Genomic DNA, 9,095 nt, shown 5'->3' with positions numbered 1-9,095 from the left:
ACAAACCTTGAAAATACTCACTCCATCTCCTTCTCACATCACCACTACTTTTTATCACCTCCCCATTAGCACCCTTCACTGAAGTTCCCATTTATTCCCTTGTCGTACGCACTTTATTTACCACCTTCCAAAACATCTTTTTATTCTCCCTAGAATTTAATGATACTCTCTCACCCTAACTCTCATTTGCCCTCTTTTTCACCTCTTGCACCTTTCTCTTGATCTCTTTTCTCTTTCTTTTATACATCTCCCACTCATTTGCATTTTTCCCTGCAAAAATCGTCCAAATGTCTCTCTCTTCTCTTTCACTATTAATCTTACCTCTTCATCCCACCACTCGCTACCCTTTCTAATCAACCCATCTCTCACGCATCTCATGCCACAAGCATCTTTTGCGCAAGTAATCACTGCTTCTCTAAATACATCCCATTCCTCCCACTCTCCTCTTACCTCCTTTGTTCTCACCTTTTTCCATTCTGTACTCAGTCTCTCCTGGTACTTCCTCACACAAGTCTCCTTCCCAAGCTCACTTACTCTCACCACTCTCCTCACCCCAACATTCTCTCTTCTTTTCTGAAACTTCTGTTTCAGGAGCAGTGCTACTCCTTCCCTTGCTCTTGTCCTCTCACAAACCCCTGACTCTACTCACAAGATATTCTCAAACCACTCTTCCCCTTTACCCTTGAGCTTCGTTTCACTCAGAGCCAAAACATCCAAGTTCCTCTCCTCAAACATACTACCTATCTCTCCTTTTTTCTCATCTTGGTTACATCGACACATATTTAGACACCCCAATCTGAGCCTTCGAGGAGGATGAGCACTCCCAACGTGACTTCTGTTTCCCATTTTAGAAAGTCAAAATAGAATGAGGGGAGGGTCTCTGGACCCCGCTCCCGTCCCCTTTAGTCGCCTACTACGACACTTGAGAAATGCGTGGGAAGTATTCTTTCTCCCCTATCCCCAGGGATATATATATATATATATATATATATATATATATATATATATATATATATATTTTTTTTTTTCATACTATTCGCCATTTCCCGCATTAGCGAGGTAGCGTTAAGAACAGAGGACTGGGCCTTTGAGGGAATATCCTCATATGGCCCCCTTCTCTGTTCCTTCTTTTGGAAAATTTAAAAAAAAATGAGAGGGGAGGATTTCCAGCCCCCCGCTCCCTTCCCTTTTAGTCGCCTTCTACGACATGCAGGGAATACGTGGGAAGTATTCTTTCTCCCCTATATATATTTATCTATTTATTCACTTTGCCCCGTCGCCGTCCCCCGCGCCAGCGAGGCAGCGCAAGGAAACAGACGAAAGAATGGCCCAACCCACCCACACACACATGCACACACACACACGTCCATACACACCACATATACACACCTATACATCTCAACGTACACATACATATACACACACAGACACACACATATATACCCATGTACACAATTCACACTGTCCGCCCCCATTCATTCCCATCGCCACCCCGCCACACATGGAACAACAACATCCTTCCCCCTCATGTGTGTGAGGTAGGGCTAGGAAAAGACAACAAAGGCCCCATTCGTTCACACTCAGTCTCCAGCTGTCATGCAACAATGCACCGAAACCACAGCTCCCCCTCCACATCCAGGCCACACAGAACCCTCCATGGTCCACCCCAAACAACTCACACGCCCTGGTTCAACCCATCGACACCACGTCGACCCCAGCACACCACATCGCTCCAATTCACTCCACTCCCCGCACGCCCCTCACCCTCCTGCATGTTCAGGCCCCGACAACTCAAAATCCCCCTCACTCCATCTTTCCCCCCCCAATCCGGTCTCCCACCCCTCCTCGCCCCCCCCCACCCCAGACACGCACATCTTCTCTGCCAATCCTCCTTATATATATATATATATATATATATATATATATATATATATATATATATATATATATATATATATATATATATATATATATATATATATATATATATATATATATATATATATATATATATATATATATATATATATATATATATATATATATATATATATATATATTTTTTTTTTTTTTTTTTTTCTTCTTTTTTTTTTTTTGCTTTGTCGCTGTCTCCCGCGTTTGCGAGGTAGCGCAAGAAAACAGACGAAAGAAATGGCCCAACTCACCCCATACACATGTATATACATACGTCCACACACACGCAAATATACATACCTACACAGCTTTCCATGGTTTACCCCAGACGCTTCACATGCCTTGATTCAATCCACTGACAGCACGTCAACCCCGGTATACAACATCACTCCAATTCACTCTATTCCTTGCCCTCCTTTCACCCTCCTGCATGTTCAGGCCCCGATCACATAAAATATTTCTCACTCCATCTTTCCACCTCCAATTTGGTCTCCCTCTTCTCCTCGTTCCCTCCACCTCCGACACATATATCCTCTTGGTCAATCTTTCCTCACTCATTCTCTCCATGTGACCAAACCATTTCAAAACACCCTCTTCTGCTCTCTCAACCACGCTCTTTTTATTTCCACACATCTCTCTTACCCTTACGTTACTTACTCGATCAAACCACCTCACACCACACATTGTCCTCAAACATCTCATTTCCAGCACATCCATCCTCCTGCGCACAACTCTATCCATAGTCCACGCCTCGCAACCATACAACATTGTTGGAACCACTATTCCTTCAAACATACCCATTTTTGCTTTCCGAGATAATGTTCTCGACTTCCACACATTCTTCAAGGCTCCCAGAATTTTCGCCCCCTCCCCCACCCTATGATCCACTTCCGCTTCCATGGTTCCATCCGCTGCCAGATCCACTCCCAGATATCTAAAACACTTCACTTCCTCCAGTTTCTCTCCATTCAAACTCACCTCCCAATTGACTTGACCCTCAACCCTACTGTACCTAATAACCTTGCTCTTATTCACATTGACTCTTAACTTTCTTCTTTCACACACTTTACTAAACTCAGTCACCAGCTTCTGCAGTTTCTCACATGAATCAGCCTCCAGCGCTGTATCATCAGCGAACAACAACTGACTCACTTCCCAAGCTCTCTCATCCCCAACAGACTTCATACTTGCCCCTCTTTCCAAAACTCTTGCATTCACCTCCCTAACAACCCCATCCATAAACAAATTAAACAACCATGGAGACATCACACACCCCTGCCGCAAACCTACATTCACTGAGAACCAATCACTTTCCTCTCTTCCTACACGTACAAATGCCTTACATCCTCGATAAAAACTTTTCACTGCTTCTAACAAATTGCCTCCCACACCATATATTCTTAATACCTTCCACAGAGCATCTCTATCAACTCTATGATATGCCTTCTCCAAATCCATAAATGCTACATACAAATCCATTTGCTTTTCTAAGTATTTCTCACATACATTTTTCAAAGCAAACACCTGATCCACACATCCTCTACCACTTCTGAAACCACACTGCTCTTCCCCAATCTGATGCTCTGTACATGCCTTCACCCTCTCAATCAATACCCTCCCATATAATTTACCAGGAATACTCAACAAACTTATACCTCTGTAATTTGAGCACTCACTCTTATCCCCTTTGCCTTTGTACAACGGCACTATGTACGCATTCCGCCAATCCTCAGGCACCTCACCATAAGTCATACATACATTAAATAACCTTACCAACCAGTCAACAATACAGTCACCCCCTTTTTTAATAAATTCCTCTTCAATACCATCCAAAGCTGCTGCCTTGCCGGCTTTCATCTTCCGCAAAGCTTTTACTACCTCTTCTCTGTTTACCAAATCATTTTCCCTAACCCTCGCACTTTGCACACCACCTCGACCAAAACACCCTATATCTGCCACTCTATCATCAAACACATTCAACAAACCTTCAAAATACTCACTCCATCTCCTTCTCACATCACCGCTACTTGTTATCACCTCCCCATTTGCGCCCTTCACTGAAGTTCCCATTTGCTCCCTTGTCTTACGCACTTTATTTACCTCCTTCCAGAACATCTTTTTATTCTCCCTAAAATTCAATATATATATATATATATATATATATATATATATATATATATATATATATATATATATATATATATATATATATATATATATATATATGTTTTTCAAATGCTTGCTTATTTTCTTACAATGTTTTAAAGTTTTAAAGCAAATCATCGAATGACGAGAAACGTGGAATATCTAAAATTGTGAGATGAAATCTCTAGACTCTAGGACTGCTTGATATAAGTTTTACAGAGCATAGATGTGTTTGGAATGAGTCTCTTAAACAGTGCAAGTGTTTGGGATAAAGGTCTTTCGAAAGAACAGGTGTCTGGGATAAAGTCTTTAGAAAGTAGAAACGTTTTTGAAAAAGTCTCGAAAAAGTGGACGTTTGGGAGAAGGTTCTTAGAACGTAAAAGGTGTTTGGGATGAGATTTGTAAAAATAGAAGTGTTTCCTGTAAAGTCTATAGAAAGTGGAATTTCTCTTTTGGTAATCGGTGCAAAAAGTAGAAGCGTCTTGAATAGGGTTTTATGAAAGATGAAGTATCATGGACAAGGATTTTAGAAAGTGGAATGTCTGGGACAAGTTCTTGGGAACGTAAAAGAGTCTGTGACAATCTCTTTAGAAAGTAGTAGATTCTGGAATATGGTATTCAGAAAGCAGAATTATCTAGGACATGCTCCTTAGAAAGAGAAAGTGTCTGGGACAATGTGTTTATAAGTGGATGAGTGAGGTGCAAAGTATTATTACCAATCAGGTTGATACACAAAGTTAAGTTATATGACTCTATGAGTATTCCTACAACAACACACGTATCCCCCGACATATATTTGCTAAGATGGAGACAATATGCAATGTAATGAGTCATTTTGTACTTGGTTTGAACTAATGGACAGAAGGAAACAATTTAGGTAATTGTACAGAAGAAAGCAAAATTACAGGAAGGTTGATTCTAATTGTATAAATGATTCAAGTCAAGAGAGTAAGAAGAGCATGTATTTTAGGTGTCAAAGGACGAGTATGCACATCTTAGAGTATGGTGGCAATTAGACAACAACAGCTTCACTGAGATTGAAGACAACTTCACTGCACCTCAACAAACATTGATACTTGATAATACGACATATTCTGACATTCAATTCAGGTAAGTTATCTTTCTCATTTCTCTGATTTAGTAAAGGTGAGAAATCAATGAACAAGTCGTAATACAAAACATAGATATCTATCATTAAGCCTGTCTCTCTCTCCAAGTATAAGGGATAAAAAAAGTAAAGAGATTCCAAACATAATCAAATACATCCAGCTGGGGACATAATTAGTAAGTAGTTTTGTCTGGTAATAGATGTGCTTACACATATTGTGACGCACTTTTAGCTGATATTTTTTCTATATATGTTCGTCTTAATACCCGCTTGAGCAAGGTAACTTCAAGAACAGATGACAGAGCCTTAGAGGGAAACTTCCTCACTAGGCTCCTTGCTCTGTTCCTTCTTTAGGAGAGTAATAGAGAAAGGGAGGATTTCCAGCCACATGATTCCGCTCCTCTTGGTCGCCTTCTACGACATGCAGGGAATACTTGGGCAGTTTGCTTTCTCCCCAGTCTACAGGGATGATGATTATTATTCATTATTAGTATCCTTGTCACTATTTTCCTAATAATCATTATCATTATTGTCATTATTATTGTTACAATTATTATCATTATTATCATTATTATCATTTTTATTATTATTATTATTATTATTATTATTATTATTATTATTATTATTATTATTATCATTATTATTATTATTATTATTATTATTATTATTATTATTATTATTATTATTATTATTATTATTATTATTATCATTATTATATTATTATTATTATTATTATTATTATTATTATTATTATTATTATTATTATTATTATTATTATTATTGTTATTATCATTAACATTATTCTTATTAAGATTATTATTATTGTTACTATTATTATTATTATTATTATTATTATTATTATTACTATTTTTATTATTATTAATATTATCATTATTATTATTATTATTATCATTATTATTATTATTATTATTATAATTATTATTATTATTATTATTATTATTATTATTATTATTATTATTATTGTTATTATTATTATTATTATTATTATTATTATTATTATCATTATTATTATTACTATTATTATTATTATTATTATCATTATTATTATTATTATTATTATTATTATTATTATTATTATTATTATGATTATTATCATTATTATTATTATTATTATTATTATTATTATTATTATTATTATTATTATTATTATTACTATTATCATCATTATTTTCATTATTATTATCATTATCATTATCATTATTATTATTATTATTATTATTATTATTATTATTATTATTATTATTATTATTTTTATTATCATTATTATTATTATTATTATTATTATTATTATTATTATTATTATTATTATTATAATTATTATTATCATTATTATCATTATTATTACTATTATTATTATTATTATTATTATTATCATAATTATTATTATCATTATTGTTATTTTCATTATTATTATCATTACTAACATTACTACTATTATCATTAGTATTATTAGTATTACTATCATTATAATCATTATCATAATTATTATTATTATTATTATTATAATTATTATTATTATTATTATTATTATTATTATTATTATTATTATTATTATTATTATTGTTATTATTATTACTATCATTATTGTTATAATTATCATTACTATTATTATCATTACCATTATTAGTAGTAGTATTATTTTTATCATTATTATTATAATCATTATTATTATCATTATCATTATCATTATCATTGTCATCATATCATCATTATTACTATAATCAAAATTATAATTATTATTATATTATTATTATTATTATTATTATTATCATTATTATTATTATTATTATTATTATTATTATTATTATTATTATTATTATCATCATCATTATTATTATTATCACTATTATTATTATTATCATTATCATTATTATTATTATTATTATTATTATTATTATTATTATTATTATCATTATTATTATTATTATCATTACTATTATTATTATCATTATCTTATATATATGTACTATTTATTTTGCTTTGTCGCTGTCTCCCGCGTTAACGAGGTTGCGCAATGAAACAGACGAAAGAATGGCCCAACTCAACCACATACACATGTATATATATACACGTCCACACAAGCAAATATACATTTTTATATATCTCTAGGCATACATATATATCCACAACAGACATATACATATATACATGTACATAATTCATACTGTCTGCTTTTATTCATTCCCATTGACACCTCGCCACACATAAAATAACAACCCCCTCCCCCCTCATGTGTGCGAGGTAGCGCTAGGAAAAGACAACAAAGGCCCCATTCGTTCACACTCAGTCTCTAGCTGTCATGTAATAATGCATGGAAACCACAGCTCCCTCTCCACATCCAGTCCCACAGAAATTTCCATGGATTACCCCAGACGCTTCACATGCCCTGGTTCAATCCATTGACAGCTCGTCGACCCTGGTATATCACATCGTTCCAATTCAATCTATTCCTTGCACCGCATTCACCCTCCTGCATGTTCAGTCCCCGACAACTCAAAATATTTTTCACTCTATCTTTCCACCTCCATTTTGGTCTCCCACTTCTCCTCGTTCCCTCTACTTCTGACACATATATCCTCTTGGTCAATCTTTCCTCACTCATTCTCTCCATGTGACCAAACCATTTCAAAACACCCTCTTCTGCTCTCTCAACCACACTTTTTTTATTTGCACACATCTCTCTTACCCTATTATCACTTACTCGATCAAACTACCTAACACCACATATTGTCCTCAAATATCTCATTTCCAACACATCCACCCTTCTTCGCACGATTCTATCCATAGCCCACGCATCGCAACCATAAAACATTTTTGGAACCACTCTTACTTCAAACATACCCATTTTTGCTTTCCGAGATAATGTTCTCGACTTCCACACACTCTTCAAGGCTCCCAGGATTTTCGCCCCCTCCACCACCGTATGATTCACTTCCGCTTCCATGGTTCCATCCGCTGCCAAATCCACTCCCAGATATCTAAAATAATTCACTTCCTCAAGTTTTTCTCCATTCAAACTTACCTCCCAATTTACTTGACCCTCAACCTTACGTTACCTAATAATCTTCCTCTTATTCACATTTACTCTCAACTTTCTTCTTTCAAACACTTTAACAAACTCAGTCACCAGCTTCTGCAGTTTCTCACATGAATTAGCCACCAGCGCTGTATCATCAGCGAATAACAACTGACTCACTTCCCAAGCTCTCTCATCCACAACAGACTGCATACTTGCCCCTCTTTCCAAAACTCTTGCATTGACCTCCCTAATAACCCTATCCATAAACAAATTAAACAACCATGGAGACATCACACACCCCTGCGGCAAACCTACATTTACTGAGAACCAATCACTTTCCTCTCTTCCTACACGTACACATGCCTTACATCCTCGATAAAAACTTTTCACTGCTTCTAACAACTTTCCTCCCACGCCATATACTCTTAATACCTTCCACAGAGCATCTCTATCAACTCTATCATATGCCTTCTCCAGATCCATAAATGCTACATACAAATCCATTTACTTTTCTAAGTATTTCTCACATACATTCTTCAAAGCAAACACCTGATCCACACATCATCTACCACTTCTGAAACCACACTGCTATTCCCCAATCTGATGCTCTGTACATGCCTTCACCCTCTCAATCAATACCCTCCCTAATAATTTCCCAGGAATACTCAACAAACTTATACCTCTGTGATTTGAGCACTCACTCTTATCCCCTTTGCCTTTGTACAATGCCACTATGCAGGCATTCCGCCAATCCTCAGGCACCTCACCAAGAATCATACATACATTAAATAACCTTACCAACCAGTCAACAATACAGTCATCCCTTTTCTTAATAAATTCCACTGCAATACCATCCAAACCCGCTGCCTTGCCGGCTTTAATGTTCCG

At 35.4% G+C, this 9,095-nt stretch overlaps 1 long non-coding RNA gene across 1 annotated transcript in view; it reads left to right on the top strand.

The window, feature by feature from the left end:
- The first annotated feature begins 5,033 nt into the window (after window positions 1-5,033).
- LOC139761237 (uncharacterized) overlaps window positions 5,034-9,095 on the top strand; it is a 581,791-nt gene continuing 577,729 nt past the window's right edge. The window contains exon 1 of the long non-coding RNA XR_011715485.1: window positions 5,034-5,169. This is a non-coding gene — a long non-coding RNA (uncharacterized lncRNA). The remainder of the gene's footprint in view (window positions 5,170-9,095) is intronic.

This window comes from Panulirus ornatus, chromosome 39, assembly GCF_036320965.1.
Source record: "Panulirus ornatus isolate Po-2019 chromosome 39, ASM3632096v1, whole genome shotgun sequence".
Taxonomy (NCBI): Eukaryota; Metazoa; Arthropoda; class Malacostraca; order Decapoda; family Palinuridae; genus Panulirus; species Panulirus ornatus.
The sequence above is the reverse complement of the archived record's forward strand: the minus strand, read 5'-3'. Positions and strand labels throughout refer to the sequence as shown.